Source organism: Aythya ferina (assembly GCF_964211825.1).
Source record: "Aythya ferina genome assembly, chromosome: 8".
NCBI classification, from domain to species: Eukaryota; Metazoa; Chordata; class Aves; order Anseriformes; family Anatidae; genus Aythya; species Aythya ferina.
The window spans coordinates 19,421,167-19,445,407 of record NC_140304.1 but is presented as its reverse complement, the minus strand read 5'-3'; the positions used below and the strand labels follow the sequence as shown (position 1 = coordinate 19,445,407).

At 39.2% G+C, this 24,241-nt stretch overlaps 1 protein-coding gene; it reads right to left on the bottom strand.

The window, feature by feature from the left end:
• Positions 1-24,241, bottom strand: part of LOC311440967 (uncharacterized protein) — a 181,617-nt gene that overhangs the window by 80,688 nt on the left and 76,688 nt on the right.

The following is a 24,241-nucleotide window of genomic DNA, read 5'->3' as shown; positions in this document are numbered from 1 at the left end:
TTTCTGATGCAAAATATTAGACCATGATGAGTTAAATATATTATGCACTTGTTCCAGGCTGGAGATCCATAAAGACTGTTTATTTCTTACTACTTTCAGATACTTTCAAGAACTCATATTAAAGGGGAAAAGAGAGAGAGAGAAACATTGAGCATTCAATATTGTACTATCAGCTGCTTGGTTTCATTTCATGTTAATGCATATAGGCTCTGGTGCTTACAAAGAGTTCTAAGGAACATTGGGTATTATTAGATTGATAACCAACTCATATCCCCTGCAGGTGGCTCATAAATACTTAACCATATGCAGATTACTTGGTAGAAGATAGTCTTCATTTGTGGTTTTAGGTCATACTAATGTGATTTTCTCTTTCAAACAGAACTAAATAGATGTGTCAGAAGGGGTAAAATTCTTAATAGAAGAGAACACAAATAGTTTCTGACCTGCTGGTAAGGTTAGAAATGTCACGGGTTGTTGTCATTACCATGGAAGAGAGAGTTCTTCATCATTTCAAATGCATTTTCATATCCACAGGTAGTCAGATAAGTGACCATTACCACATGTAGTAAAAGGACAAACAGATGGGATACAGCTCATTCATTTTTGCTTCTCCTGTATGTTTCTATTGTTTTCTAAGTCTGCAGTCATATATTGATTGTATGATGGGAGTAGTTCACTCTTCTTCATGGAAAAGGCATTTATAATTGCAACAGGAGGCATCACATCTCTTAGAAAGACACTTTCTCCAAATTTAAACAAACTCCATATTCATTTGACTCCTGAGACAGTATCTGCCTGGCACACTAGTTATGCAGGCACAGTTCTGCAAGAGACTGAAGGCAGAATCAAAAGGAAGAGTTGAACAAAAAGCCTTTGATGATGTCTCTCCCCATTATTATTTTTAAGCAAGATGAAAAATAGAAGGAGGTTAAAATTTAATAGGTGAAACAGTGATATAACCAGTAAATTTATAACGCTGACAAATCATATCAGGGTATCAATCATGACTCATTATATGATCAAGGCAACTGACCTGATGCATCATCCAAAATATTTTAAAGGAAACCCATCATGGCTGCTAAATCACAGCTTTAAAAAAAAATAAAAAAAAAAATCCCAGCCAATTACCATTTGCAGCCATTGAATAAGATTTTATTCTTTTTTGCTTGTAATTTACACAACGTGCATCCTATTACATACACAGATACATAGCTTGAACAGGTAAGGTGACCCATATAGTGTCCAGTATTGGAATAAAAATAATCTATCTCCTTGCACATCTGCTTACAAAATTATAAAGCGGTGAAGCCAGGGGTGTGCACAGCTCATACCTATAGTTGTTGCTGCCTAAGGACAGACAAAAGTATCTCTAACTAGACAACTGGGTTCCTTTAGGCACTAGCAGCATGTCTTCATTTAGTTTGATTTCAGTAAGTGAGCTTTCAACAGTAACTGCAGTGCAAGGTTGTAATTACGTCTCAGGAGTGGAAAGACTCCGAAGCCCTGATTCTGCAAAGACTTAGACGTGCTTAGCTTTCTGCACTGTGAGAAAAGCCATTCATCTCAATGAAACTGCTGCTCCCTGCATACGCAAATACACATATAAATCCTTAAAGGGCTGGGCTGTAGGTTGGGATTTTATTTCAATCAGTTAACTGTGTAAACTTGCCAAGGTCGATTAAAAATAATTTTATGTGCCCAGGAAAAATGAAAAATTGTCACCTCTGGCTGAGACTAATGCTGTGAACCTCTCGCAGTTCTTGGCCCATGGGATAATTCTAGCCCAGAATGACAGTTTTCATACCACCTAGAAGACAGATCAATGAAGTAATATTTACATTGATACAGATGGTCAGAGAAAGTCCTTGTGCCCTGTATTTATAGGCATTGATATGCTCAGTTGTTTGATACGATCAAACTGGAGCTGCCATGGAAGAGCAGACAGTGAGGAACGGAGAATGTCCAACCTGTTAGATCTGCACCAGATGTCTGAAGGAGCAGAGAAGGAGGCTGCATAAAGGAGGACCTAACTAACTCATATAGGATTCACCATTCTTAACTCATTTTGGTGGATGAGAATGAGGCAAAATAGTCCATCTTTCAAGCAACACAGATTTTTAAGACAGAAGGTTATAAGGGCAGCAAATTTGCCCTAGTACTCCTATTTTGTCTGTGCCGGAACCCTGGGAAGCTAGGTTTACTCTGCTGCTGCGTCACTTAGAGAAGTAATGACTTTCATGAGTTTGAAATAACAACCTCTTCATCCCTTTCTTGTATACATCAAGGACTAAAGCTAGGCTATCTCTTTCTTCAGGCTTGCCTCTTTACCTCAAATGGACTTTCCATCCCAAAGTACCTATTCTCCTTTTTCTTTAAAGAAATGAAGCAGTAGCAGGTATCTGTAAGGTTCCCACATATGGAGTGCAATGGGAAGATTTGTGCATCAAAGTGTTTACTGGGAGAAGTGAGAAACTGCAGTACAGTGCCCATGACCCTATAGCTCATGACCCTACCAAAAAATCACAGAATCACAGAATCACAGAATTTCTAGGTTGGAAGAGACCTCAAGATCATCGAGTCCAACCTCTAACCTAACGCTAGCAGTCCCCACTAAACCATTTCCCTAAGCTCTACATCTAAACGTCTTTTGAAGACTTCCAGGGATGGTGACTCCACCACTTCCCTGGGCAGCCTGTTCCAATGCCTAACAACCCTTTCAGTAAAGAAGTTCTTCCTAACATCTAACCTAAAACTCCCCTGGCGCAACTTTAGCCCATTCCCCCTCGTCCTGTCACCAGGCACATGGGAGAACAGGCCAACCCCCACCTTGCTACAGCCTCCCTTGAGGTACCTGTAGAGAGCAATAAGATCACCCCTGAGCCTCCTTTTCTCCAGGCTGAACAAACCCAGCTCCCTCAGCCGCTCCTCGTAGGAGTTGTTCTCCAGGCCCCTCACCAGCTTCATCGCCCTTCTCTGCACCCGCTCAAGCACCTCGATGTCCTTCTTGTAGCGAGGGGCCCAAAACTGAACACAGTACTCGAGGTGCGGCCTCACCAGAGCTGAGTACAGGGGGACGATCACCTCCCTAGCCCTGCTGGTCACACTGTTTCTGATACAAGCCAGGATGCCGTTGGCCTTCTTGGCCACCTGAGCACACTGCTGGCTCATATTCAGCTGACTATCCACCATCACTCCCAGGTCCTTCTCTGCCTGGCAGCTCTCCAACCACTCATCTCCCAGCCTGTAGCTCTGCTTGGGGTTATTGCGCCCCAGGTGCAGGACCCGGCACTTGGCCTTGTTGAACTTCATGCAGTTGACCTCAGCCCATCGGTGCAGCCTATCCAGAAACGGGTTCCTCCATTTCAATACTACATAATTTGGAGGAAACAAATTCTAGGAAAACTTTCCTCTAGAGAAACTTGTGTTTCCCCAGACCAGCAGCCAAATTCCACCTTCACACACAGATCCCTCTTCATATGAACTACTCAGGTGTTACACTGGAAACTGCTTCTTCAGTAAACCTGCCATTTAAAGACCTCAAATATAACATCATAGCCACATGTAAGCAAACATGCTGTTAATCAAACATTGCACTGAAGGCGAATATACAAGCAGACTGATGCATACAAGATCTTTTTAATTGATTCTTTAGAGCACTGAACTTTTCAAAAATATGCTAGTTTTGAACTGGAAATTGCCCAGCAGTACTACTTAAGTTGCAGCTGGGCCACTTAAGTCCAATCCTTTATTGGTATTCAGCAATGTAGCTAAAATGGAAAGTATTATTTTAACTTCCATGCTAGGCAGCACTGTCATCGTGGTCACAGAGTCCCATTAAAAAGTTCAGTTTTCCTTTCATTATAATTTGCTGGGGAAGATTACATGGGGAAGGAGGGAGCATGAAAGGTGCCAAAAGTTTTGATGCTTCACCTCTGGAAGTCAATTTTGCTAATTCAGAATACAGACCTTGCAACTCTGTGCAAGAAAAGGATAATTGCTCCTGTTTCCCTTCGCCACACCATCATCCTCCATTATCTATGCTACTCTTTTAGTTTTCTATTTATAATTAATTTATTATTAGTTATAGAGAGGAGTAAAGAGAAGCTAAACAGCACAATAACAAAAATAGCAAGTAAGGTAGTTACAAAGTGTAGTTTGAAGAACTGCACCACTACACAGTACTAAACTCCCAGCAGGAATTTTTTTTTAATATTCTCATGAAGAAACCTGTGAAATTAGGGGTTTAATATAAAAATCTTCACAGACCCTTACCTGTAGTTACCAATACTGTCTCCACACACACTCCCTTTTGCAGCATCTCTAACTTTTTTTTCCCTTAAAAAATATGAACTTACCTAGGTTATAAGGAAAGCCTGAAGCTCTGCTAAAACACTCGAGTGGCTTGTCAGATGCTGACATTTTCTGTTTTACCTATCACCACCTATAAGTACAAAGTTATTTTATGTTGGTCATGTAGAACAGATCTCCCTTGCATGTTTTCCTCCTTTTCTCTTCCTAGTTAATAACTTGGGGTAGGGATTTAAGTTAAATGGTTCTACACCTTGACCTCCATCTTGATGTGAACCATAGGTGGCAGAGACTGTATTAGAGTTGTCTCTAGGGTGTTATGCAAAAGACTTCAGTGAAGAAAATTGTGTTTTAGTGCTAGCATGCTGAGTATGCATCATAATTCTAACTGTTTTCAGCAAGGTGTTTTGTGGGAGTCAATACTTTCAGATGCTGAATATTTGGTAGGAAGCAGGATTAATTTTTTCATGTAAGGTTCATTAGCCAGGTTTATATGTGTTTTTTTTTTTTGTTTGTTTGTTTTTTGTTTTTCTAAAGCTTATACATATGTCAAGCAACTTTCAGAAAATCTAAATCTCAGACTCTGAAACCAAATTCTTCTCTTTAAGGAATTGTCTAAACAGTGCGATTCAATACAGATGTGCTGGGAAAAATATATCAGAGCAAAACATTCCTTTATAACCACAGACACAACCTAAAAACACTGAAATCTGCTAAAACCATTTCTGTTCTACTCAAGATCAGTCTAGTGGTACTGTTCCAAACCCTCAATACAGCAATCAAAGACCTTACTTTAACATAATAGAATATGGGGCTGGAGTCACTCTTCATAAAAAGAAAAACCCTTGTTGAGAGCTGGAACTGGCTTTTCGAGACAGAACTCACCATGCCCAATGTTACCACATCATAACTCCTTACTCCAGTAACAAGTGGGGGGCCAAGAAAATCCAGCCGTTTCTTTCTAGTTATTCAACTTCAGTCTGTCATTAAGTCTCATCAGACCAAAACATGAGGTCTCCAGGGTACAGATTGTGTCTCGGGATGTTCCAGTAACAGAGCTCAGAACTACAGAATCCACCATTCAGCTTCAGATATTTCCTTATGATTTAATACAAATTATGCCAACACATTCTATCTGTATCCATAAATAGAGACACAACCTCCAGTCATATGGCCTGTCTGTGCACATGTATGCATGCACACCCACGTGCACACACACATATTGGACCAAGTACACCACCAAGCAGGAATTCAGCTGAACAGCATCCCTGTGTTGGGAATCATCATCAGTAGGATTTCAAATGTGTCAAGGGACAGTTTCTTAAATGTAGTTTAGTGTCTGTATCTTTTCTTATCTGTTAATGCACTGATGATAATTAAAATAAATCACATATACCATCCATACAGCAGAGCTGTTAGCACACCTCTGCAACAAGCACTTCTATTCTGCTTGTTACCTCATTTCTAAAATTTTTGGTTACTTCTGATTCCAAAATCTTTTTATGGTGAAATTCAAGACAGGAAGACTTGGTTTGCTTTGGATAATGTTGATCTCACCCATCTATGAGAAAAACAATTTTGTTTTTGCTCTTGAAGAATGTAACATTAAGCTAGTTGAATTAGAGAAATAAAAGACTACTCCTTTTATATTTCTTCTGGAATCCAAAATTAGAGCTTTTTGCAATTCATAAATTTTCATACTTTAATAATAAAACATTATTAAAATGAGTTGCACATATAATTCCTCTTAATATTCCATTAGGCAACTGTGCTGAATGCAGTTTTATTTGCATGTGCTATTTACAACCCACATGTACCAATGTTCTCTCCAGTTCATTTAACACACATTTAGATAGGAGAAAAAACATTACAACTGCAAGATGACTGTGTTTAGAGAACATATGCAACCTACCAGCCCAGACCAAGTGTGGAAGCCTACCATAAAATGGTTTAAGATGAGAATTCAGTAGGAGGAAAATGACACAGGAAAAAAAAAATAAAATGAATTGTTTTAGACATTGATGATATATTTGTTCAGCTAGAGTACTGTGTTTTCATTTTGCCTTTGACACTATGATTCTCATCATGCATTACCATTACCCTAGCAGACCTTCATTATAGCTGTCTGATCATAATCAAATCATGAAGTGGGCTTATGAAACACTGATACAGAATTGTATACAAGATTTTCACCACCATCCTTTGCCGATCAATACTACAAAAAATAAGCTTGCTTTAGATGGTCTTAATTTGTGTCCATGTCATTCATATTTCCAAGGAACTTTCTATCTACCTGCTTTAAACTACTCTCTGCCTCTACACTATTTTCTTCTTCTCAGTTATTGTTTCCCCAATGTTTTCTGTCTGTTCAGAAAGCAATGTTTCCCCTGCTTTGTCCTGTCTGTTCCTGCAATATATCCCTTCTGTTGCTTTTCTCTTTCAAAATGTGATTGCTAGTCCAGAAGATTTGGGTGTTTTATATCTAACTGAACCACTTCCCAGCATACACATTTCAGAACTTGAATCATTTTAACCTTTCTTTGTTCAGCTCTAACTGTTAGGACATAAGTCTCAATACATATCAGTGTTTTATGTACCATTAAAATACCATACTATTAGCTTTCTTTATCTGAGTGAACCAACATGTTTATTTGTTTTTATTTTTTATACAAGCTAGATTCCAGCTGAATGGTAGTATTTGCTGTCTTCTTACTAACTCCACAATCCCCAGTATCCTAGAATAGCTCCCCATTCTGGGGCTTGTCTCAAGCATGTACTTCAATATTATATTATCACATTATTCTGTAATGACATACCAAGAAAAAATAAAAAACAACAAACCTTAGGTACTACAGTTAGCAGTAAAGGAATTAAAGGAATCTCCAACACCACAATGGGAGACACTGAGTTAGTATTTTAGTTACCTTTATTTAGTTTATTTTATAAATAGGTAAAACTGACTACTCCATTTTGGAGAGTCAGAGAGGAGAGGTACTTATGCAGATGTATGCCAGTGACTCAGAACAAAGCTGCAAAGTAACTGAAACCACCCATTTTTAGGGACTTAAAACACCAATCATCATTGAGATATAAAAAAGTCACTTAACTTTCATTAAAATCAAATACTATGCATAACAATTTACTGTAGTTAGCTAAGACCCTGCAAAGCTGTCCTTAATAAATGAGGTTCATCTGTAGTAAATGGCTTGGTACAACGCTGGCGTCTCTAATCAAATTTGGGACAGATGAGTTCTATAGATTCAGTTTATTTCATTAATTTACAACTGCTTAGTGCTCATGGTAGATGGTCAAATGATATTATTTGTGACAACACTAAATAAAATAAGCAAAAGAAAATGAGGCAGATGATGTATTACTGAGATAAATCATACCACAGAATGTAGGGAGATGAAAGCCTACAGCAGCGACACTTAGCACACTTCATTTGATTCTCATCCGTCAGCTTCAGTGCCAGTGGCTCAAACAAAAATGCATAGGTAAATGAACACAAAAATATGATTTACAGCACTTGAAAAAGAATCAGAGAAATAAATCAAAATTCTAGTGTTATTTTAGGCAGAGGATATGGGACTTTTATAGTCATATATTGTTAGTGAAAAAACATCACAGCACAAATGCAGACTAAAATATATAAACCCCATCCATAGCTGAGCCTGTCTATGTAAGCGTGTGTGTGATAGCTGTTAGTAGGTAGCTGTATTCATCCCATCCTATTCATCCTATTCATCCCATCCACAGTGTGCAGTCACCTAAAACGTCAACTGTGGCTCATGACGCTGAGTCTTTTCTCACCTGCCTCAGTTTTCACAAACATATGTTTCCTCTCCCCAGAAAAGCATTCTGAAGGGTTCCCAAGCTGCATGCTGGTGGGTCATGACTCAGAGGGTGTGCAGGTGGGGATTTCACCATCTCGGGAGGTTTCTCAGCCCATGCACCAGCTCACACATAGCACGGTGGCTGCCTCCTGGTCAGCAACACATCCCGTGAGTTGTAGTGAGCTGCCAGGCAGGGCAACAGCTGTGCACCGTGCATGGGGTTGCTGCTGTGGGGAAGAGGCTGGAGTCCTTGCTAAAGGGTGAGGTACACGGTAAGGAATTGCGACAAAGCTAACTGAGCAAGAGTCTTGCATAGAACATAAGAACGGAAAGACCTCAGCATACACTAAATGGAATTTTCAATAGCCTGTTTATCCTGGAGCAGACAACTCATCTGCTGGCAAGAGTCCCATGCAGCAGTGCCCAGCAGGACAGCAACAACAGGTGCTGCCCTGACACGCAGAAAGAAGCAAGAGGCCCTTTATGCAGGGGCCTGTCTGCCCCATACCTTGCAAGTGGCACCACAGCAGTATTTTACACTCTTGCCCTAGAAAAGTGCTTGGACATTGGTTCTACGATCCATGGGGAAGGTTTTCTCCATCTCTTCTGACACTTTTTAAGTGCCACTGGGTCCTAGTAGCCTAATTAAGGGCTTAGAAACTTCAGTGAAACCACCAAGTCTAAGAGAAATCTTAGGGGAAAACACAACCAAGTACATATTGCAGGCTTATTGAATGGGAAACAAATAAAACAGCCTTCACATTTCACACTATATTCAAGTCAATCCCACATAGACAATCCTCAAGTAACCAAATAACCAGTTCTGGAACTAGTTATATTTCACAGGTTTATCAGCATTACTACACTAAGCTTACAGTGTTGACTGTTTGTGCGTTCAATAATCAGAACTCTTTCTCAAGGTTAACTAGTCCATGGCTGCAGCTTGAGTGTTTGCTTTCCTTTTTTTCCTAATTACATGTAGAACCAACACATTGGAATGATTTCTGACCACCTACTGCTATATCACTTAAGATTTGTATCCAGTACTTTTATTAACACACTAAAAAGCAGCGGCAAAGAAAAGCTTTGATGATAATAATAATAATAAAAAAATAAAATAAAATAAATAAACCTTATTTCATACCTGCAACATCTTTCCCAGAAAGATATTTTCCTAGTGTTTGCTCCACAAATGCATTTTATATTACTGAAACTTAGATGGTAATACTGTTGCAAGTAGGGATGAAACATTAACAAATCTAGGCTACTAGAGCTGTATGAAGTTAAGATTATACATTTCAAAGGTTTAAATAGGTGTTTGCCTAAGAGCAGCAATCTCTATGGAAAACAAGTTTGAAAAAGAAAACACCAGTTGGATTTTCATTCTATTATCATTGAAATGGCATGGGGCTTTTTTGTTAATGACTGAATAAATCAGAACTTCAGCTTTATATTCACAACATTTTCTCCTAGTTATTCCATGTTTGATGCAAAACTGAAGAGCAGCTGAAAAAATAACTCACTTTACAATAAAGTGTAGAGTCTGCAAATTTAAGCAGTTTATGGTGAAACAACTCTCAGTTTTATTATACTGAAATAAGGGTAAATTTTACAAAATAGAAATAAAGAATTACAGAATGAATCTTGCAGCTTTTGGCATGAAAGCTATTAAGTATCATTTTGAGCTTGAATGCATGTTTAACTTCTTCCCTTCCCTTCCCCTCCTGCCCTGAAGCAGGCAGTCTCAGCACTGTACAGTTGAGCCATTAGGTTTATCTTTGGTCTTTATAATCCAGAGAGCTTCCCACAACCCTTCCCTAGCAGAAATGCAAAGTCTTTTCCTACTCCTTATGAACTGGAGCAAATCTTAAAAATACAGTGCCTCCCACCATTAGTAACCCCTAACAGCTTTTTTTGGGGGGGGCATAAAACACAAAAACCACATATACACAAGAACAAACTTAAAGCTCATGGCTGGCAAGTGAATTTCTTTTAGTTCTCCTCACACCCAGTATTATTTCCTACCAGCATAAAAATGTTGGAAATAAAACATCTGATGTCTGTGATTCATGCTGTCAACTGAACCAGCAATTAAACTTTGCAGCCAATAAAAATAATCTCTATATACACAAGGGCTGTTAGAAGTAATTATGAAGTTGGTCAAACTCAGAGGATGTGCAAAAAAAGAATCTGTGTGGTTAATGCAATTTGTGCTAAACACCTGAAAAATGTCTGCACACAAACTCTTGGAGCCTGATTCTTAACTCCTCATTTCTCATAGCTATTCACACCTGCACAAGGCAGGTGTAAAGCCCATGTTCAGGTCTGGCTGTGCTTCCATCCACACAGCATAGCTGTGAATGTTGATAAAAATCAGACCACAGTTCAAAGCACTGTCTTCCTCCCAGCTCATCTTCCAGTCCAACATGCTACTGGAAAGCTGCAAAAGCTACCAACTGTACTGCCGTAAAGCTGAACGTATGCAAGAAGTTCAGAATATCCTTTAATGTCTAATTGCTTTAATGAAATCTGTAGTTAACTGAGAATCAATAAACGTTTTGATGTTCTCGATAAAATATGGCTTGACCAATATAAGTAAGTGACTTGTCCATTCTATTCTTGAAGAAAGCATCTGAGACTCTTAACATTTACACTCCATATTATTGACACATGGCCTTACTTTAGTTTCCAACCAACAGTTCTGAGGGAGGGGAGTTATTCCATTGGTTTAGCCATTAACGTGATTTACAAATAATCCTAACGCTGTGTTGTAACACAAGCCAACTCTGATCTCGTGCACTAATAATTTGAATGATATCTCAAAAGCATGCAACTGACAACAGCAGCACCAGAAGGACTGGCTGACTCCAGGAGTTATCCTTCCTCGGTGTCGCACGGGGGCTGCCTCTGCGGGGCTGAGGCTGGATGGCAGCACCCGTGGCATGCTCTTGTTGTCAGAAGGAGCAGATGAAATTGGAGGTTGGCCACAAGATTTCATGCTCTATGCACCTCCTTGGCATCCCAAATTGCATCCTAATATGAAAGCAAGTTGCTAGGAGAGGAGGAAGGAAGTAGCAAACCAGCAAAGCTCGATGGAAACCCTGTGAGTTTCATCTCTGGGAGACAAGGTGTGGAGTTGCATGCAAGCACAGAAAACCCTCTGCTTGGAGCCAGGCGAGCCAGACAAACTTAAATTGATTATAGCTTCCAGAAGAATGACAAACCCTAAACAAACCACAGGCTAAGCCAGTAACTCAAATTTATCTTTGTCAAAATATTTATCTCTGTCAATTCAGAAATTCTTCACATAGCTCAGTGTGGTAACCATTTTATTCATTGCTGCTGTCAGACTGGTGTGACCTATAGCTTGCTCATAAGCAACTGAGCACCAGGAATCAATATTCAAAAATCAGCGTCACATGATACCTGCACACACATCCTTGGTGTGGAAGAACATAAGTCCCTATCCATTACAAATGCCTACTGAGAATAAATTAACCTCATGGCTTCTGTGAATGTTGTCTGTTTTCTTTATATTAATTCTCTAAGATATTCTAGTATTCTGGGGCAAAAATCGATAAAAACAGCAATGACAGTTTCATTATGAAAGTGAAAAGAATTTCACTTACAGGTTATACAAGTTAAAGGTAACATCTGTCCAAAAGGAAAAAAAAAAAAAAAAAAAAAAAAGCAGTTAGCAGTTGTTGTAGGAGTGGGAGAACAGGGTACAATGTAAGGAAAAGGAAGGGAGTGAAAAATGAGCAGTAAAGAAAATATTCATTAATTCTACTCACAATTTTGGAAGGGAGGGAGGAAGAGAACAGGCAGTTTGAAAATAAAGAGATCATAGGAAACTGTTATTGACCTCAAGGGATGGAGAAGAAAGGAGATCAGGAAATGTTTACCTAGATAAGGGAGGTATGTAAAATGGCTGGTCAATTGCCCAGGAGAGGTTTCAATTACTTCTCAAAATTGAAGGACAGTGGGATTACAGAGAAAGTATTCATTTTCCTGGAGCTGAGACAGAGTCAACAGGTTTCGAAAGCCATTCTGGGGCTTGTTTAAGGAATTAAACCAAATAAAATTAATAAAATGGGTAAACATCTACAGTTTCATGTTGAGAACTAAGTTTGAAGGACACATGGCTAAAACCCCTCAAACTTAACAGTACATAAATAGTAAAATTTTATGAGATAAAAATATGAAATATTTGTGCAGATTAAGTAACTTAAAGCAATTCATAGGTCAAGTTTACTTTCAAGCCCAGTGAAATCAAGTGCATTTCAGCTACAAAATAGCTTGTAATCTGTACTCTGCTTTCATTTGTACTCATCCCTGATACAGTATTTTGCTTAAGACAGAAACAACACATTAACACTGAAAAACCTTTAATACCTTATACTCTTCAGCAACATTAAAGCTGTGCTACCAGTCTTTCAGTGCTAAAATAAATGAATGGAAGATGCCACTGCTCAAACGTCTCAGTCCTTTAAAGATTTAAGTGTGTAACTTCACTCTGTCTAGATAATCCCAATGGGCTCCTGAGAGCTCCAACCTTTATAATACTACAAATAACATATTAACATCTTAACTAAAGGCCATGATCTAAGATGAATTAGATGACCTAACACTAAAGGATTTAGGAGCATTCATGTGATGCAGCACCTGAGCCGAGGGGTGCTAAATTGCAGTGAAGGACCAGTAATTTCTTTCAGCTATCCTAGTAAACATTCACAACAGTCTACATTTCATGGGTATTTCTAAAACTCAGTTCAACATCTACAGGAGATCCAAGTTATGTTTTCCTTCTTCACACATAGATACAAGTAGTCCACTCTTTACTCATGCTCCTACCCTCCACACACACACTCTTTGTCCCATTTTCACCCTGAATAAATCAGTCCTGTTCACACTTTCCAGAATTATACTATATTTGGACACAAATCAAACATGCAATATTTCTGCTGAAAATTACTGGCGAGCCCAACTGGCAAGTTTTCCCTAATTATCAGCATCAGTTACCCTTTTCCCTTCCTTTTCCTATTTATTACCTCAAATAGCACTTTAAATGTTCATATTTTAACTTCAAATTGAGTAGTTATTGATTTATGTCTCCTATCCACAGCTTGGATAAATTGTATACATTTCTCTCTAACTCTTCTCCCTAAGAAAATTGTTTTGTTGTGGTCTTTGGCTGCACATTAGGTGAGCTGGCAAAGACAAAAAAAAAAAAAAAAAAAATCCATCGAGGAGAAAAGATTATCAGAAATTTAAAAAATCAAGAACTATCAAATAACATTTTCTCTGGCTGGTGCACTGGTTCTCCATCTCTGGCGAAGGTCCTCATTTCATAAACTGTTCCAAGACCATTAGCTGAGTCACTGAGCTTCCTTTTCAGTTCAGATGGACACCTGGCTAGTACAGGGAGAATGCTGCAGCATCTCCGGGCCTGCACACCTGTTTTTTTGGATGAGGAAAGGATAATGAAATCCTAAGATGGAAAAAATCAAGGAACCAAAGCATAAGAAGTAAAGAAAGAATCCAGTTGCAAGTACTAAAAGAAGGTCAATTCTGCACTGATCTGAAATAATGCAACTGGTTTATTTGTTACGTGTCCTTTTCCTTTCAAAGTTCAAGGTCAATTTCTTACTTGTTTAGGTAAAGTGATAAATTGTGTTCTCTTGGGTTGTGGTGCTACATTTGCAGCTGCTGGAAAAATCTTATCTTGTAATTTACAGCAAGCAGGCCTCAGTCTCCCTTTTGCCTGAAATCCTGTAAAGTGTGCTTAAATGGGAATGTCAGGGCTTTTCACTTGGCAGCTTAGGGGCCATATCCCTGCTGCAAAGGACAGTCAAGTAACACAGACAGTGAAATTATAAAAATTAACCCAGCTGGAGCCCGCACTGGGCTCACTGCCAGGGCTGTAGAGGCACCCTGCCTGCACAAGAGCTACTGGCTGTGACTGTAGAGACATGGGGGTGACAGCAGTGTGGGACATCCTATGACAGGGTGAAGGTGAGGGGTGCCAAAGCATCCTGCAGTCACAGCAGAAAGCTACCTCAGGCCCTGCCTGTGGCAGTGGGAGGACCTGACCTGTACCAAGCACAGTGCAGGAACATGAGGCTTCAGGCTGAAGCCAGCAACTCAGGAAAAGGCAGGGCTGGCTGCCCTCTTATCTTTGTCTTGCCCCTGGGTAGGAAATGGGGTGGGGGGCCCAATTCCCACTTTAAAATGTGGGGAATAAGGCAATTCTGGCCCGTTTGTCCCATTAGTAGAAAAAAATATATATCTGAAAGTATATAATGTAATCAGTCCTGTGATGGTCAAAGATTTTTTTCAACTTAAAACAAACAAAACATGAAAGCAATTAAAGCAAATTCAAAAGTTTTTCAGGACCCAGATAACCATTCTAAGCAGATCCAATTCTTATACCTGCCTAGAAGTCTCCTCTTACATATGGAGGTATAACATGAGGGGCATATGCAATTTCTAATTTTTCAGTATTTTTTGTACATTGCATGTCTCAGAATATAAACCACTTTTCCAGATGTAGCTGCACCACAGGCAGGAATGACTGACTTGCTCCTTCTGTGATAGAGTGTTTTTAGATATTCTGACTGAAACTCAAAGGATTGTGTCTGTTCCTGGTGTTCACTGCACACTTACACAAAATCATCTGTCCATCATTGCACCACATTTTTATCCACTCCCCCCTCCCCCAACCACTGCAGGAAAGTTTCTGCTTTTCAAAATACTTATTCTTCCAAACATATTGCTTGCATACTTCCAGGCTGAAACTCATTTTGGTATTTACGGGGCACAGTTTGATTTTCCGTAGATGCTATTTCATTATTTCCCTGTCTTTCTTGTATGTGTTTCTTCTTTCCATTTTAGTATCCTCCTCAAATTGAATAAGAAAATGTATATTTATTCCCTCATTTCTTTGATGAATAAAGATGTCGAATGTGTTCTTGCAAGAATGAATGTCATCATATTACAAAAGTATAATCATACAAGTATCAGTAAAAAGAACACTTAACAGCTTTTAATGGGTATGAGAAATAGCTTATATAAAACAAACCATAGTTAAGAATATCTTGACCATAGCCACATAAGAACATACATTTTCCCTTACATCTAAATGGTATTCAGTAAAAGAAAACAGATTTTTCTTGAATTACAGACAGATTGTATTTACTTCTTCTCACCAGTTATGTTTTTTCTCACCAAAATGTTGCTTCCCCCACATTTTAATCCAAAAAAAAGCCCAGCTGTTTATTGCAAGAACCTGTGACAGTGACTCTTATGCCAGTATACTTTTCACAGGCAACTAACATTGATTTTTACACTATAATTTTGACTTTTAAATTGGTCATGATGTACTCCTCATAAAAATTAAGGGGAATACGGTCCTCATAAAAAGACAGAACATCTAAATAGGATTCAAGTGACAACAGAAAATCCAAACAAAAATATTCATGAGCTTAAATTAAAAACTAGACAGAGTTTAACAGGATAAAACCTGCCTCAGTGGATGAGACAGGCCACCCCATGGTCTGCCCCTCATCCTGACCTCCAGTGCACACCCTGGCCTCATCCTTGCTCATCACTGAGAGGAGACTGCCTCACCCTTGCTGAGCAGCAGCTCCGCAACAGGGACAAGGCTGGGCTGGCTGAGGGTATTACCAACCGCTCCTGCTAATGGCAGAGAGAAAAAAAAATAATAACAACAAGGAACAATGAAAGATGTTAAAACTACCCTATTCTAGCCAGTCTTTCCTTGCACACAACAGATTTACAGTGCAGGGGGCCAGGACTGATTGTATGGGAGTGCAAATCCTTTTTAATACTATGATGTATAAACAAAGTGAAAGGGAAGCCTGTGCTGCATTTATTTCTTCTGTGAAGAGGTCAGAAGTTTGTTTCTGAAGGAGAAAAGTTTTTTTGTTTGTTTTTGTTTGTGTTTTTTGTTTGTTTGTTTCCTTTTTAACTCTGCAGTGATAGTAGAATTATTAAAATGGTTAGACTATCTTGAAAAACATGGCCACGCAAATATCCAAATGTGCTAAGGAAGTAGGGAAACAAACTAAGGAATTAGCAGACACATTCAGAAGTTCATTTAGTTTAGAAGAGACCCCTGGGGACTGGAAAGTGGCTAACATTACAAAGTTATTTTAAAAGTGCCTGGAGACATAACAGGAAACCATAGACCAGTTAGCATGATATAAAGTGGGGAGAAAGTCCTAGAATATCAAATGGGAAAACACTTGAAGAAGCACAGCTTGATTAAGGATTGACAGTATGAGTGTAGAGAGAGGAGAGAGATGTGGGTTCATGGCTCGCTAACGCACTGGGATTCTTTGAGGAAATTTCTGCCACAGTAGGACCAGCAAATTCAGTGGGCACCACCTACATTCACTTTTACCTCTATTAAAGAGAACATACGGTGTATTGCAGATGAGCATTAACTCTTTCCTTGGCCACACCAGAAAAAAAAATTGATCATATCCAGAAACACCAAAATATTCCCTGACAAGAAATAGCCTCTGTCAAAAAGCTGCTTCTTCCACAAATAATTTTCTTACACATATTTTTTCTAAAGTAATTCCACGAAGAATTTAATGACATTTCACCAGCTGTTTCTGGCAATATCAGTAGCGACACTTTATCAGAAATCCTTATTAAATATTGTAAAACACATTGGAAAAATAGTGAAATTAAGAATTGGGCCCTTTTTCTAAATCATCAAAATGGAAACAGCTTCAAGTTTGATTTCTTTGTACTTTACTTGAAAGTAAGCATATTCTCTTGATATGCTACAGTTTGTAGATAATGAACCAGGCAGAAAAGACAGCACTGAAAGTCTGCTTTGATTCATGGACTAGACAGCACAATAATGGCAATGAATATGAAGCCATCTACCACTCGTAAGCATTTCAAATCAGTTTCATGATTATAAATAATTGTTACCATATTTGTAAAACTGAACACTAAATTCCTCTTCTTGTTAAGGAGATAATTGTCCTATTCATGTGAACAGAAGTTATTCTCCTTCCTCTGCTCCTATTAAGTAGCTGTTTCTTGTGCTAAGTTTTATTACATGAAACAAGAGAGCTGAGATACTGATCTGCAGTTAACTGAACTGCAATGTTACCCAAAAAATGAAATGCTGCTGCAAAGGAAACATTTGGCAAATGTAGAAGTCAGATTGTGGTCACGCAGAAGCACTTTGTCATTAGAAATGTCTCATTCTATTCTGCTGCCTGTCCTTGAGGAACCAGAATTTATTTGGATATCTGGCTACAAGTTGTGAGCTCACAGCCCAGGACAACTGCTTATACGTTTCAGAGAACAGAGCTGGTTAATGAGACTTGCCATTTTCAAACAGAAATAGCCTGGATGTAACAGCAGATTCAACAAACACATGAGTTCACGTCAGAAATATCTGCATTACTGGCAGGAGGGCTGTAAAGTATTGTAAAGTATCATCTAAGCTTGTTTACTTAATGATGAATTTGGTGCTATTACCCTCACAATCAAGAGGTTCCACATTTTAGAAAAAGCATATGGTGGAAGCTATTTTAAGTACTCATTTTACCAAATTTGAGTGACAAGGCAAGAGAAACCATTTACTGCAGGCCATGAAGTAGAAAATAAATATATTTAACTTGCATCATGGGCAAAGCTCGTCTGAATGCAGTTCTGGTAGCCAAAAGGTGGGATAAGCTTCACATAGCAGAACTACCCACTGAAAAATCCTGCAGAAAACTGGATGAGATTCTTGAACAAAAGGTAGTGACCCTAACGGAAGCTCAGCCAGTAAAGAAAGCCATATAAAGAGATCCTGGGTTTTGAAACCAAAAGTTGAAACAACTGCAGGAGTTGGAAACAACTGATTGAAAAGTCAGCTGAGAAGAATCCTGCAAGCTGTTTCTGTTCTGCCTTAGGGGAAAAAAAAAAAAAAAAAAAAAACTGAATTGGCTGCAATCTACTCTGGCCATCCACAAGGTTAAATTAAAATCCAGTAATTACCCATATGACCAATAACAGGTGTAACAACGCATGCTGAAATCTGAAGCTCTCTAAGATTGTCTGTATGCCCTACACTGTAGCCCACCAACCTTACTTATGCTAGGAAAAGGCAATAAAAATTCAACACAATCTGCGATAGCTTAATTCATGTGTCTCTAGCAGAGACAGGGGAAAAAGATTTAGATATCATCTAAAACATGGCATTCACAGCTACTGGTATTCATGCCTTTTCTCAGGCTTTTCTTATTCTTTCACCAGCCTGAGAAATATCTGGTTTCCTTTCAAAGAGCAAGTGTCATCACCTTCTCTATATACATCAACAGCAAATCTGCACATATGATATGGAGTGCCATGGTGTGCTTTGCAACAGTTTTTGCAGCCAAATATTTTCTGCTTCATTCTCTGCATTTGCTCGCACAAGTGTCAACGTGGCTTTCTCCCTCTTCCCCTCCCTCCTTCTCTCTAAGAAAGGAACAAAGTTCCGGTAGAGGTCCTATTATTATTAACATATATAATAAGCCTACTAGGCATTTATTTTAGGAGATGATCTTCATGATGGACCAAAATTCACCTTTTGTTTCCTTTTTCTTTGCAGGAAAAAAATATCACCCAATTCCAAATTTGATAAAATAGTGGTAAACATGTCTGTCTGTTTCTGCCTCCAGATCTCTAGATGTCACTAAATGTTGCTGATAATAAATAATTCTACCTCAAGCTAACCTCCATGAAGCACTCAACCCAGTCCAGTCATTCCCAAAAACAGTTTTCTCATTCACCAGTTCCCATGGCAATGATAATTTTTTTCAGCTCCATCCAGCACTGCACCCACCACAGAAAGAATGCTTCTATCTGTCCCTGTCCCCCTTATATCCAGAGCTGTAGCCAAACACCTTGCTATCCATAGCTTTGCCTGCCTGCAAGTGGTCACAAGCCAGCTTCCAGGTCTTATCACTGCCTGCAGGTTGTGACAAGGTCACAAACCTTCACGCCAGCTCCTGTCACTGCCTGCAGAATAACAGAGGCAGGAGATAGTGGAGATAGTTCCCGATTTCTGACTGCTCAAGCACATGAGACGCTAGAAGATAGAAACAGACACCCAGCTTTGTCCTACACCTTTCTGAGATAATTCATATAGCTCAGCCTGAAAATCTCCTGTGGTGATTGCTACTAGCTCTAGCCAAAACTGCAAATCTAAGGTGGATTCTCCCCTTCCTGTCTCATCCTCAGAATAGATACAGTGTGGTGATGCTGTCACCCCAGCATCTCACTAGCCGTTCTGAAGCAGTGAGACTACACACCCATTACACGTGTTTTGAAGATATTAAGTAGCTCTGCCCAGTCCTGTCATGAAAGCAAGCAGTGTTAGTCAGTTGTCTAATTCGAAGGTTTCTTTCCAGTCCCCAAAGACATTCCCACAGCTGAGCACCAAGTTATACAACACTATCTGAAATGTCACATAAGACTTGGGAGGTTTATCAGAGCTGGGTTAACTAGTTAGAGAGATCTTGTTGTTTAGATGTTCAGCAACACAAACTGATGAATGTATGCTGCTATTTGGCTGATAGCATTAGTAAAATTTTACTGTTGGTAAAGCAGGATATTATATAGTGAATAAAACTTGCAGCTGCTACAATCAGATAACCACCTAGCTGAGGCTTCTGAGGACCTTTAAAATAAGAGCTAAAATAAGAGCTTTTCTCCCTCCCTTCTTTCACCCTGTCACGCAATTCTCTGCTTTCTTCCAAGTCCCAGCACTAGCAGCACTGCTTTCTCTGCGCAGTTATCTTCTGGTTATAAACTTCACACTGAACAACTCTGAGAACAGCCAGATATTTTTTCTAGATATAGCAAAAGGCACCCATCATAGCTATATGAAAAACAGTCCAAAGGTTGCTGGGTCAGATTGTTTTTTCAACTGCTATGTGGTAAATAAAGTAGTAAATCAAACAATATTCAAACAATGTAAAACACTGCATTTTTTAGACTGGCATGTCTCATAAACACCTTGTCCAATTCTTTTTTCTCACCATCCACTCTTAAACAAATATGCTCTCCTGCAGCAGAGGGGAGCACTTGAGAAATGTCTTGGCTGTATAGAGAAGTTGAAACTGAAATCAGTCAGATTTATGGCAAAGAAAAAAAAAAAAAAAAAAAGGAAAAAAAAAAAAAGCTAATTACTAGTTTAAACATGGAAACAATTGTCTCATATAATATATTGTGATGAATCAGCAGAGCAGTCACAGGTCACCAGGGACAGTGTGAGGAATGAAGTTGTTGGTTCTATCTAGGGGTCACATGTCATCAAGAGACAGATTATTTGGGGGAGGCCAAACAATCCTGGAGCAGCTGCTAGAAGGAGCTGTCAACTCTGGAGTGGGGCAGACCTTCAGAAAGGGACAGACGCAGAGACCGGGGAAATGTGTCCTACTGCATGGTATTAGCAGGATTGAAGATAAAGCCCTGTCCAGGACCCTGCACACTGTGTACACAGTGCCATGGCACTGTTCTCAGGGCTGGGGCAGCCCCTCGAGACACCCCAGCACCGTGCCCCAGCTGGCAGAGCCTGCTCGCCTTGCGTGGCAGAACAGACTGATGGAGGGTAACTAGGCCTCGGCTGGCTCACACCAGGCAAAGCCAGAAATTTATGATTTTTAACTGTTCAATCTAGCAAAACAAAGTTCATCTACAGCTCTTCCAGGTCTATTTTATCATCTTTCCTTGTTCCTGGTAACTTACCAGAGCCCAAAAACCTGGTGGAGTTATGGGCCTACCACTGCTTCCCTTGATGCACAGTACACACAGGAGGTGGTGAGTATGAGGAAAAAACACTGATATGTCCCATCAGTCCACTCTCCACTGAGAAGGGCTGCCTACTTCGCTACACACAAACACCAATATAATAACCAAATATATTGAAATACAAATATCTTATTAAAAAAAAAAAAAGAGAGAGAGAGAGACTGAGAGAGAGAAAGAAAGCCCTTTCATGTGATGTTGCCAGTTTGTTTTCTCTCCAAAGCATCGCTTATGCTACCTTCACCTCCACTGCCACAGGCATTTATGTATAACCCATTCTACATTCATTTGGAAACTGAAACCTGTATTTGACATTGCAGAAGGACCGTTTTAGGGCTTTTTTTCAGAAGGTTGTTTGCTTTTTCCTGTTTGTAATTGAATGAAGCTTTGTCATTTGTCAATGTCCATCTTTTTCATTGTATTTTGTTGATTTTCAGTATTTGCTTCATTCACAGGTGTGGTGCTGAATTACAAACTGAAGTTCTCTGTTTTAAAACAAGGTTACTTTCTCAGTGAAGGCCATATTTTAAAATAATTGTTCCTGTAATCATGCAACATGAGACCCCACTAATGTCTAATAGAATCCTAACCTGCATGGACTGCAGAGACACATGAAGAGGGAATACTTGGGAGTATGGGAGAGGCTGCTATCTTATAAAAAGGAGGGTGTTACCATGCCTGTTCATAAAAAGAGCCCTAGTGACTGAAAAAGTCACATCCAGTCACAGAAGGTCCACAAAGGTCCTAACACTTGTGCGCACTTTCCCAGAAGCCACATATGCACCGCTGATGTTGCAAGCACAGCGTGAGGAACACCCGAATGCCTGGACAGAGCTCAACAAGCCTGCACAGGTTCTGTCATTCAAGGTTCTCTGAAAATTAGTGTTTGTTTTCTTATATAAATGATGCACTTTCACAACTTCTGCACAATTTTAAGCTTCCATAGATTTAAAGACTTTGTGAAACTCAGCTCAAACTTGGGACTTGGTTTTCAGCTAAAAGTACAAAAAAGACTTTTGTATGACATCAGAGCTGCAGAGCTTATGGATCTCTGAAGAAGCTATGCAAGGAGTAATTGTATTTAAAAAATTATATTCATACTTCTGTATTTAGTTCCTTAAATCCACCCTGAAATTATTCTTGTTCCACTTTTCTTTTTCTTGTTAGTTTCCTTGTCACATTAGCAGGAAATTCCCATGCCTCATACCACTGCCACCAAGAACTAAAACTGCACTCCTCATTTGATCTCTTACAGAGTAATCTCTCTCATATTAAAAATTCAGGGTATGTACAAGTATGCTATTGGGGTATTGGTAGTTATATAAGATACAGAAGCTTTAATATTTTGACAAATTTTCTGCAATATTATTGTTTCACAAAGTTTTTTTGAGTGTCTTTTTGTAGGTGGAGAAAGCTCACAAGCTTTACCATACCTCTCCATAGAAAATTCATCCACCTGTAAATCAGAACCTTCTCTGACAGAAAAGGCAGCTTAAGTGTGCTCAAAAATTGTTTTTCAGAGGAAGACATGGGATTTTGGACAATAAATTAAACCAAAAATAAAATATTCTGAACAGCTTTTCTACTCAGTCACTGCTCTAATACAGTTAACCTTAAAACTCATACACTTTAAAGGTCAGCTATTGATGTTCTCCAAAATCCACAGCTCTGAAAGGCTATGTAAACGCTAGAGCTAAAAACAAGGTTGGCAGGAGGGAACACCCCAAAATATATTCACATATATATATCCCTTAAAAGGTGTCCTATAGAGAATTATTCCTAAATATTTCTAAAATTGGGTAGAATTGTTCCTAAAATAATGAAGATCACTTGCTATACCACCAATCTGCACACATTAATACCACGTGTCAACCCATGGAGTAGTTAAAAGGAATTCCACTTGTCTAGTTTTCTTGTGAAGTGGGAGGAGAAATATGGGAGCTTGCAGGAACTAGCATCAATATGAATTAAACTTTGGAACCACACACCAAATACCTAGCACCACAAAGGAACCTTAGATGACAATGAAGGTGAAGGTAAGTGATTTAGAAGAAGTGATATTCACTTAAAAACAGAAATGGAGACAAAAAAAAAGTGATTAACACTAGCTGTTTCAGTAAAATGTAGGCTTGCTGGCATCTTCCTCCTTCCATAACTTTAAGTTTAGAGCAACACAGATTTCTGGAACAGCCCAGCACAAGCTGAGGTACCAGTGCCTCACAATACAGCACTATCAATGTTTCACCTAGTTTCACCAGGATTTAAACAAACACAGAAAATTCAAGAGGGATGTTTAAATTAATCCTTACTGACTGCAATCAGCACCATCTCCCAAATTTCAGAAGACCAGATCACCAGCAATTGCATCAAATTCCAAGTCTCTGGGGCTGCATGTTGGTCCCTACCAGAGTTTTTCCATTTTCTCCCTGCCTCTCATTTACAGGCACAGCATCTTCATATCAGCTCATTTCTCACAGCTACCCATATCTAACGTTCTCCATTTCACTACTTCATTTGTTGAAAATAATCTTCCACACACATACTATCATATCTTCCACTAAATACATTCAAAGGGTACATTTCTCTTTCATTTGGCCTCAGCAAAGTTTTCTGCAGCCTATCCATCCATCCATCCCCTCCTGACAAATGCAATCCACAGATCCCAGGAGATGTTCCCAACTGAGTTAGGGAGGAGAACTAAGCAAGCACAGCCAACTTTACCAGCTTCAGCCTAGCTTCCTGCATCCGGCCTCTCTTTTCCATTCCTTACTGCTGTCCTTTTCTTCATCATTGGCTTCCATTGCCTTCTACTAAAAAGAAAGCCTGGCTTAGCCAGCAAAGATCCTTATCTGACACTGATTGGCCAGATACATTATTGTTGATGCAAAACAGTGCTGTGGGCAGAGAGGCAGCTAAACCCCATGCTACCACGGTTTGTCACATTTCCAGCAGACAAGAGACTATGAGCACTGCTGCCTTTTTCCACTTGTAAGAATAGAAGTAAAAGCTGGAACATACATGCCCTATTTCCTATCTACGTGGTTCCTTTGTTTACAATTTTGTTTGTTTGTATTTTCTTCTCTTCAAGGAAAGAAGATCAGACATTAACATGGGCAGTAAAATCAGCCTCACCCCTTTACAATTAAATTTATATTTATTCTCAGAAATGAAAATATCATTCCCAACATCATATTAAAACAAACAAACAAACAAACAACTATTTTCTGCTGAAGGAAAAGTAGAACAAAAAGGTATTTTCATTTTTATCT